The sequence below is a fragment of the Mastomys coucha genome, unplaced genomic scaffold (genome assembly GCF_008632895.1).
Source record: "Mastomys coucha isolate ucsf_1 unplaced genomic scaffold, UCSF_Mcou_1 pScaffold3, whole genome shotgun sequence".
NCBI classification, from domain to species: domain Eukaryota; kingdom Metazoa; phylum Chordata; class Mammalia; order Rodentia; family Muridae; genus Mastomys; species Mastomys coucha.
The window spans coordinates 48054010-48062465 of record NW_022196909.1 but is presented as its reverse complement, the minus strand read 5'-3'; the positions used below and the strand labels follow the sequence as shown (position 1 = coordinate 48062465).

General features: G+C 56.4%; 1 protein-coding gene across 2 annotated transcripts in view; it reads right to left on the bottom strand.

Moving 5' to 3' along the window:
- Positions 1–8456, bottom strand: part of Grm4 (glutamate metabotropic receptor 4) — an 88460-nt gene that overhangs the window by 16431 nt on the left and 63573 nt on the right. The gene's annotated exons all lie outside the window — the stretch shown is intronic.

Sequence of the window (8456 nt, the reverse complement as noted above, 5' to 3'; positions counted from 1 at the left end):
GGTCACCGGGGAAAGAGATGCTAAGGACGAAGACATCCCCCAGAAGCTGCTCAGCAGGAAAGCCTGTCTCTACTAGAGTGTCTGTGGAAGGGATCAGACTCATGCCCAGCCTCCCCAACTCTCCAGCTAGCAAGTCATAGGGCTGGCCGCTGACTCAATACGCTGGCCCAGCTACAGATGAGACATTAGCGAGGTCCCTTACCAAGAGTGAGCCAGACTGTGAGCGAGCCTTCTATGTCTTTATCGTCTATCTCTCCTCTTCTCTCTTTCCCTTCCCTTCCCAGCCTGGGACTCCAGGCCTGGACCCCCAGAAGGCAACAATGACAGGCCAAACCCTGTCAATAGGTAGGGATCTGAACCCTAGTCTCTTGCCCCAAGGGTCTCCATACTGTTCTTTCTCCCTGCCCCAGGCCCAAGACAACATTAGGGACTCCCTGTCTGCGGGTCTCAAGCAGGGAGGTGGCCAGGACTGGGGTGTGGGGGGGTCAGTGTCCCCTTTCACAGGTGAGTCGAACCCCAAGCCCAGCAGAAGCCTCGCAGATCTGGGAGGAGGTGAGGCCCACGTGCTGGCGAGGAGCCGCAGGAGGAGATAAATTCCAGACACATGGTGCGGTGACAGCAGCAACAGTTTGAAGATGTCCTAATTGTGTCCCGGGGCACCGCGAGGCAGAGATGCATTTGGCTCAGCCACGGGTGACAGGCAGCTGGGAACGGAGGGAGGATTTTTTTTTTTCTCCCTAAAGCCCTGAGCCGTGGTTACTGCAGAGACTGCAGCCTTTGTCGCCAGGTTGTAAATTGTGATCGGAATGAGTTTTCAAGGTTGAAATAATCAGAGTCCGAAGCTCTCTCCGCTCCCCCATGTGCCCCACCCTGTCACCTGAATTCCACTCCTGGAGACGCCTTCAGGATTGAGCCAGTTCCCTTGCAGATTCACACACACACACGCACACACACACAATTATATCAACACACATACAATACACACAGCACTACAAGACAGCACATATGGGCTACGCAGCATCCCCGCATCCTGGGCTGACTCGTCCCATAAAGAAGGTGCTGACGAGGCTCACTTCCAGGTCCCCCGCCATCCTCCCAGGTTGACCAGGCCTCACACCTGACCCCCATACCTGTTCTCCGTATTTCTGTTTGGTTAGCTGGGGGGTTTGGTTTGTTTGGGGGAAATTGGGTCTCACTCTATAGCCCAAGCCAGCCTCCGAAATCATCACCCTGCCTCTGTCTCCCAACTGCTGAAAATACAGGTGTGCTCCACCATGCCAGGCAGGTGCAGGTGTTTGCGTAGAGAAGGGTTAAAGGAGACGGTGAGGAAGAACGGGAGCGGACAAGAACAGGAGTAGGGGACACAAAGGTATGGCTGCAGAAAGCAGAAGTGTGGGCCTGTCTTCCTGGAGAGTCCAGGACACCGCAGGGGTGCCTGCTAAAGCTGGCTGAATTCAGTGCTTGTTGCTCCCCCTAGCCATCCCATTGTGAGGCCACGCCCACCCAGGGGCTCCCCTCACTTCCTGGCAGGGCTCTCCCCAAACCGTGCTCACTCCTGAAGCTGTCCGTGCTCACCCGCTCCCTGTGGTCCGATCCGAGGCCCTGCCCAGTCTCTGCCCACTCATCCTCCACGCTGCCCCTCCCAGATGAGGTGAGTTCAGCCATTGGACTTCAGGCTCCACCCTTGGCTTCTTGGGCTTCCCTGGCCTGAGGTCTCTCAGCCAGCTCTCCTGCCTGACCTCTGCATGACCCCTGCTTGCCACTGGCATGCCTCTGGTCCAGACCCTGTCACTATCTTCCTGGGTTAAGGCCATCTCTGCCGTCCAGCCAGCAGCTCCTTCCCAGGCAGCAGACAGAGGGGACAGTTAGAGCACCGGGTGGGTCCCACCCCTTTCCTTGTCAAGGCTTTGCTAGTCACCAAGTGACCCAGGCTACCCCTCTCTACCTCTCTAGCCTTATCCCCCTCCTCTTGCCCCACTTCAGCACTGTGGGAGAGTCTCATGACTTCCTAGCACGGGTTGGGCTTGAGCGCACCTCAGGACTTTTGCACACACACTGCCCCTTCCCTGGCATGGGCTCTCCCAGCTCTCTCTCCACACAGTGCCCCCCTCTCCCTCCTCAGGTGTGTGCCTGAGTGTCACTGGAAGTCTCAGGGACACCTTCTTAGTTAGCTGTGCAACCTACCTCGGCTTCCAGAACGCCTCACTTCCCCCCAACCCCCCCCCCAGAATGGGCTCCCTCCTCTCTGGAGCTGTCAGGCTTCACCACGACCCTGGCCAGGTTGCCAGAGAACTCTGAGGCAGGTCTGCTCCCAGTGGAACTAGCACAAGCCAGGCACACACTCAGCCTCTCCCTCTCTCTCTCTCTGTCTCTCCTCTCTCCCACCCAGCATGTGTATGCATCTATGTGTATGTGTGTGCATGTGCATTTGTGTGTCCATGAATGTATGAGAGTGTGCATGTGCACATGAGCGACTGCGTATGTGTGTCCGTATGTGTGTTTATGTGTGTGTATCTGTGTATGTGAGTGTATCTGTGTCAGTGTGCAAATGTGTGTTTGTGTGTGTGTGTGTGTTCGTGTGTGTGTCTGTGTGAATGTGTGTATGACTGTGTCTGTGTCTGTATGTCTGTGTATGAGTGTGGGGGGGTGTGGGTGTTTGTGTGTAAGTGTGTCTATGTGTCTGTGTATGAGTGTGTCTGTGTGTGTGTCTGTGTATGTGTCTGTGTGTGAATGTGTATGGGTATGACGGTGTCTGTGTGTCTGGGTGTTTGTGTGTGAGTGTGTCTGTGTGTGTCTGTGTGAGTGTGTCTGTGTGTAGGCCAGAGATCACCTTCAGATGTCATTCCTCAGGGAGCTATCCACATTGAGATTTTTTTTTATCTTTGTTTCTGTTTTGAGCTGGGATCTCCCGCTAGCCTGGATTCACTGAGTAGGCTGGGCTGACTGGCCACTGAGCACAGGATCTGCGTGTCTCCACCTCCCTAGACCTGGGATTATGGGCACACACACACATCTGGCTTGTTTAAATGCGTTCTAGATCAAACTCAGTTCCTCATGCTAGCAAGGCACGCACCTTACTGACTAAGCCATCCCCCAGCCTCACATTGAGCCTCTAAATAAAAGCCATGGTTTCCTGCTAGAAAAACCAAGAAAAGGGTCTGGAGTAGGGACCCAGCATCCCCTGGGTACCAAACAGTTGAGCAACTAGGAGTTCCTAATGGGTGCAAGACTAGTACACAGTAGGTGCTCCCAGAATACTGTCCTCCCTGCCTCCTTTCCCAGAAGGAAGGCTTCCTTGGTCCCTTAATGGAGGAGATGGTAGAAAGATCCTACAAGAAGGCTGAGGAAACCTGAGGGCAGGACACCTCTAGAGCCCTGGGTCCAAATCCTAGCTCTCTCAGCTACTACCTGTATGACCTTAAGTAAGTCCTTAACCTCGCTTAGCCTCAGTTCCTCATCTGTAAAATGGGTTACCATAAAGATGAAATGCAAAAATCCCAGGACAGATCTTGATAAAGCACAAGTGAATGCAGTTTAAACGAGCTGGTGGGAGAGCTGTGCCCATTCTCACTGCAGCCAGCCCCGTGGGTAACCAGCCCTCCCTATACACAGCCCCAGCCACCCCATCCTGCCCTCCCCTCCCTCTCCGGACTTCCAGCCCCTGGGAGCAGCCAACAGTAAATTTTTCCTATCTCCTCATAAACCGAGCCTTCCTCCGCTCAGCCATCACCTGGCTGGCAGCGCTGTCAAAAAGACGGATGCCACATCTGCTTTGTTTATGACTTTAATTCCCAAGCCTGCTCAGTGCACTCTTGGGGAGGGGCTGGGTGCACAAGAGGCAGGCGGCAGGCACTGCCCTCCTGGGCCTGACAGCCACAGAGCTGCCCCTCTCTGTGACCCTTCTCGCTCAGTATGAGCAGCCCACGGGCCAACAGCAAAGCAGCTCCCGCGGTCTTCATCGTCCTGGGGAGGCTGTGAGGGAGGGCCGTTCCCGTCCCGGGGCTCTGGAAGCTGAGCAGGGTGGCAGGGTGCCAGTTACAAATGAGGACCTGCTCAAGGTTACACTGGCAAGTGTTGGCAGCATGATGCACACCCGGGTCTACAAGTTCCCGCAGCTGCGCCGGGAAAATACCAGACCACATGGCTGCCTGCCTTACCTGCATCCATACACAGCCCTGTCCCTGTCCCTGCATGCCAGCCTTGAGTGACGTGAGGCTGAGAGACCTCTGAGCCCCCGACGCGGCCCCCACCATTTTGACAGATGCCCAGGGCATGAGAACTGCTTCTCTCGGCCCTCCAAATGCCCAGGACTTCCAAGTACCTCCACACTCCCCAGGGAGGCCTTCTCGCCCACCATCACCGCCTCCTCTCCATCTTATCCCAAGCAAGCCTGTCCCTACCACCAGGCCACAAGGACTCGCCCGGGAGCCTAAGGACTAAGCATCCTCCAGCAGCTGTTTGCCCCCATCACCCGTGTCAACCAGGATAGGAAGGACATAGACTGGACACGGCAAGAGTGGTCCGTGTTCCCCGTGAGACCAGGGGCAGGGCGGGCAGGGCCGTGGAACCCAGAGAGGCAGAGGCTACCATGGAGTCCCCCCTCCAGGAGGAGAGCTGGTGAGCGAGAGTGCTAAAATCCAGGCTCCCGGGGTGGTGGGGACACAACTCCTGCCTTGGCTTCTGGCTGCCTGTGCTAGATAGAGATGAAAGAGGCCCCTGGGGTTACAGGAAGGAAAAAGAAGAGGGAGATGGGGGGTGGGGGGACAGGGCTCCTGCTTCTGCTCCAAGGCCAGGCTACTCGGAGGCAAGCTGCATCCTGCCAACGTTAGCACCATGGTGCTTTAGCAGAGTGACCTCAGTTTTCTCTTCGGCAAAGTGGGTGCTAGCCCTGAGACAGTCTAGACCACCTACCCTTGGGATGGTGCAGCCCTTTCTCCATTTTCTACAGCAGACCAATCAGTACCAAGAGACTCAGACTACATGACTATTTAAATCCCGAATGCTGTCCACACCCACAGCCCCGTCAGCACCCGGCACCCTCACACTGTCTTCGCTGCTCATACTTTGTCCTCACGAGGGGGTAGGCAGGGTCTTCCATGAGGTAACGACCCCCCCCCAAGCCACCCTGCCCATCCACTTGTGCCAAAGCGAATGACTGCCACCCTCTTCCCCCTGCCCCACCATAGCTGCAGAGTCCCAGGTGCTTGCACAGGACAATCCCTCGGGACTCTTAGCAACCCCTAGCATGCTGGATACTATGCTTCCAGTACTAAGGAGGCTGATGCAGGAGGATTGCTGCAAGTGTGAGTCCAGCCTGGGCTACAGAGTGAGACTTGTAGCCTCAAACAAACAAATAAATAAACAGCAAGCCAGACCCGGTGGTGCATACCTATCATCCTAGCACTTGAAAGGTGGAGGCAGGACGGTCGGGAGTTCAAGGCCACCCTCCACTACATCAAGACTCTAAGACCAACCCAAGTTACAAGAGCCCCTGTAAATAAGATAAAAGCTTTTGTGGCAGGGTACCAGACTGCCCTAGTAGAGTCAGTCTGAGAACTTGTGGGTTTCCCCAGCTTATTACCTGTGGACCAGACCTCAGACTCAATGCCCCGCCCTGAGTTCCCATTAAAGCCACCAAGGGAGCTTTAAAAGGCCACGCCCACCCATGATGGGGCTCTGATCCGTGATGGGGACCCTAAGCACTCCCCGGGTGGCTCTAATGCACAGCCAGGCTGGACAGCTTCCGCTGCTCAGCTCAGAAAGTGACTTTAATACTGACCTCATTTCCTCCTGCAGACCCCCAGGGACAGCTCACATCGATCCAACTTCTCAGAGGAGCAAGCCAAGGCCAGAGGGCCACAGAGCTGGCCCCGGGCACCCCACAAGGCTTGACACTCTGAGAGGACCTCTGCCTGCCTGCCCCAACAGACAGCCGGTTTGGGGATTCCACCTTGAGTTGCCTCAGAGGCCTCTCTATCCAGCCTGAAGCCAGGGTGAACTGAGCCTGTGCCCGTGACAGGAGGTGACTCCAGAATGCTGAGGTCTTCACCTAGACACTGGAGCGGGTCGCCCCAACTGTCCCTCTCACCCGCTTTCTAGTCTTGCCCACCCTCCCCGGGAACCAGCTCTGGTAAGCCTCGATTGGGGTGTTCAGACAATGTGTCACCTCCACAGGGACACAGAGAGGGAGTGGGCAGGATACATGATGGGCCCACCCACGAGGGCTCAGCCTCCATTACTAGGCACGTCTGTACTTCTTTGTATATATGTGCGTGTGTGTGCATGTGTGTGTGCATGTGTGCGTGTGTGTGTGTGTGTGCGTGTGTGTGTGTGTGTGCGTGTGTGCATGTATGCGCGTGTGTGTGTGTGTGTGTGTGTGTGTGTGTGTGTGTGCTTGCAGGGAGGTGCACACATGCACACGTGTGTGCAGAGGTGCCGGGGCAACCTCTGTGCCATGCCACAGATTCCTTTCATCTTTTGTTTGCATCAGGGTTTCTCACTGCTCTAGAACCCAGTAGTGGGGCTGGACCAGCTGTGCAGTAAGCCCCAGGGTCCACCTGCCTTCTCCATCCCTGGGATAACAAATGCAAGCCTCGCCTGGCTTTGTTTTATGTGTACGAGCAATTTGCCTGCCTGCGTGTATGTATGCGCACGCGGTGGTGGCCAGAGGGGACATCAGATGCCCCGGACCTGGAGTCACGGACAGTTGTGAGCCACTCTGTGGGTGCTTGCAACTGACCTTGAGTCCTCAGCAAGAGCAACAAAGATGCTCTTTCCTAACCGCTGAGCCATCTCCCCAGCCCTGAACGCCCCGTACCGCAGGCCTGTACTTCTTGTATGGCTACTGTGATTACTGCCTGGCGGGTGCTGTGCAGCCTTGGACCCGTTTCCTAGCCTCTCTGAATCACCATGGCCTCTTTTACACTTGAAGTGTGGGGCTTGCTACAGTTGGGAAGGTGAAACCTAAAATGGAGACGCATAAGAAACAGGCTCATGCCGGACACGTGAGCCTCCACATGAGGCCCCCACATGGCCCAGCTCTGGCCTACCTCTCATGCACACATACACAGCTACACACGCAGCCCCTCAACACACATGTTCTGCAGCCCAGACAGACACCAAGGGCTTGGCTGTGACCCAGGATGACCCCACTGGCCAGCGTCTGCTAGTCCATGTGGGCTGTGGCCACCAGGGGGTGGCAATATTCTTCATTCACTCAGATGCCTGTTTCCCTACTTCATCTGGCTACCTCTTGTCCTACCCTGGGGAACCTCAATCGGCCAAAGTCCCCATCTCCAGCACATCTCCAGCTCCCGCTCTGCCCAAGCAGCCCAGGCCACTCCAGAGGATGCAGGACACCCAGAACAGAATCTTCCCCGAGTACATAGGAAACAAGTGAGAGGCTGCAACCTTGGGGCTGCATCCTTGGGGACCTGAAGCTCAGGCCTTAGCCCCTGTCACCTGTGTGTGGGCAGGGGAAGACTCCTTCTGAGACCTCCCCCAACCTGGCTCCTCCGTGGCTTCTCCCACAGTGCACCCCGGTGGCTGGGAAGGGCTGCTGCCCCTCCCCCTCCTGGCACTCCCCACTCCTGTTCAAAAATGGGTTCTGTTTCTAGCTCTCATCTCTCTCTGACACATCCCATGATTTATTTATCTTGTTTATCATCTGTCTTTCCATTAGAATAAAATCTCCGTGAGGATTCACACTCTTTTGTTCTTCACCCTCTACGAGAACAGACCCAGGCAGTCTGAGCCAGCCCAGTGCCTGCTCAGGCGCGCAGGAAAGCCCCCGATGGGTCAGAGGTATGCTGTACAGTCAGGAGTGGGCACCATCCACACCGGGTCAGTCTAGCGCGGTGACTCCCAAGACCAGTCAGAACTGGACAGCTCCTCTGGTGAGGCTCCTCCTCCAGCTCTGCTCTCCGGAGGGAACGCGGTACAGTGCTCCCTGCTACTCTGTCCTCCCAGGGCCACTGCGGACCTGCACCTTACACTGGCTGTAGCCCTGTCCCTTCAGCCCTACAGACTCCACTCTTAGATTAAGTCCACTGCAAAGGCCAGGCGTGGGTTCTGAATATTGGTCCTTAAGCCCCTCTAGCTAGACTCCTGGCTCTTCCAGAGTTAGCCGAGAACTGGGCTGTGGCTAGAATTGGCGGGAGTTCAGGGGCCTAATACCTGACGCCACTGCCAGCAGGCAATGTCTCCCTGGGTCCCCATCCCCACAGGTCCTGTCTTCTGCAGGCTCCGCCTGACTCCCCGCACCACCCCCCAAGACTCTACCTTCTGCGGGCCCATCCCTAAAGTCCTCACTTTCTGCAGGTACCACCTCCCGTAGTCCCTCCCCCACAGGTCCCACCTCCGGCAGGCCCCACCCTTTAGTCCCACCTTCTGCAGGCCCCACCTCCCAGACTCCACATTCCGCAAGCACCGCCTTCCAAAGGCCCCCCCCCCCCCCC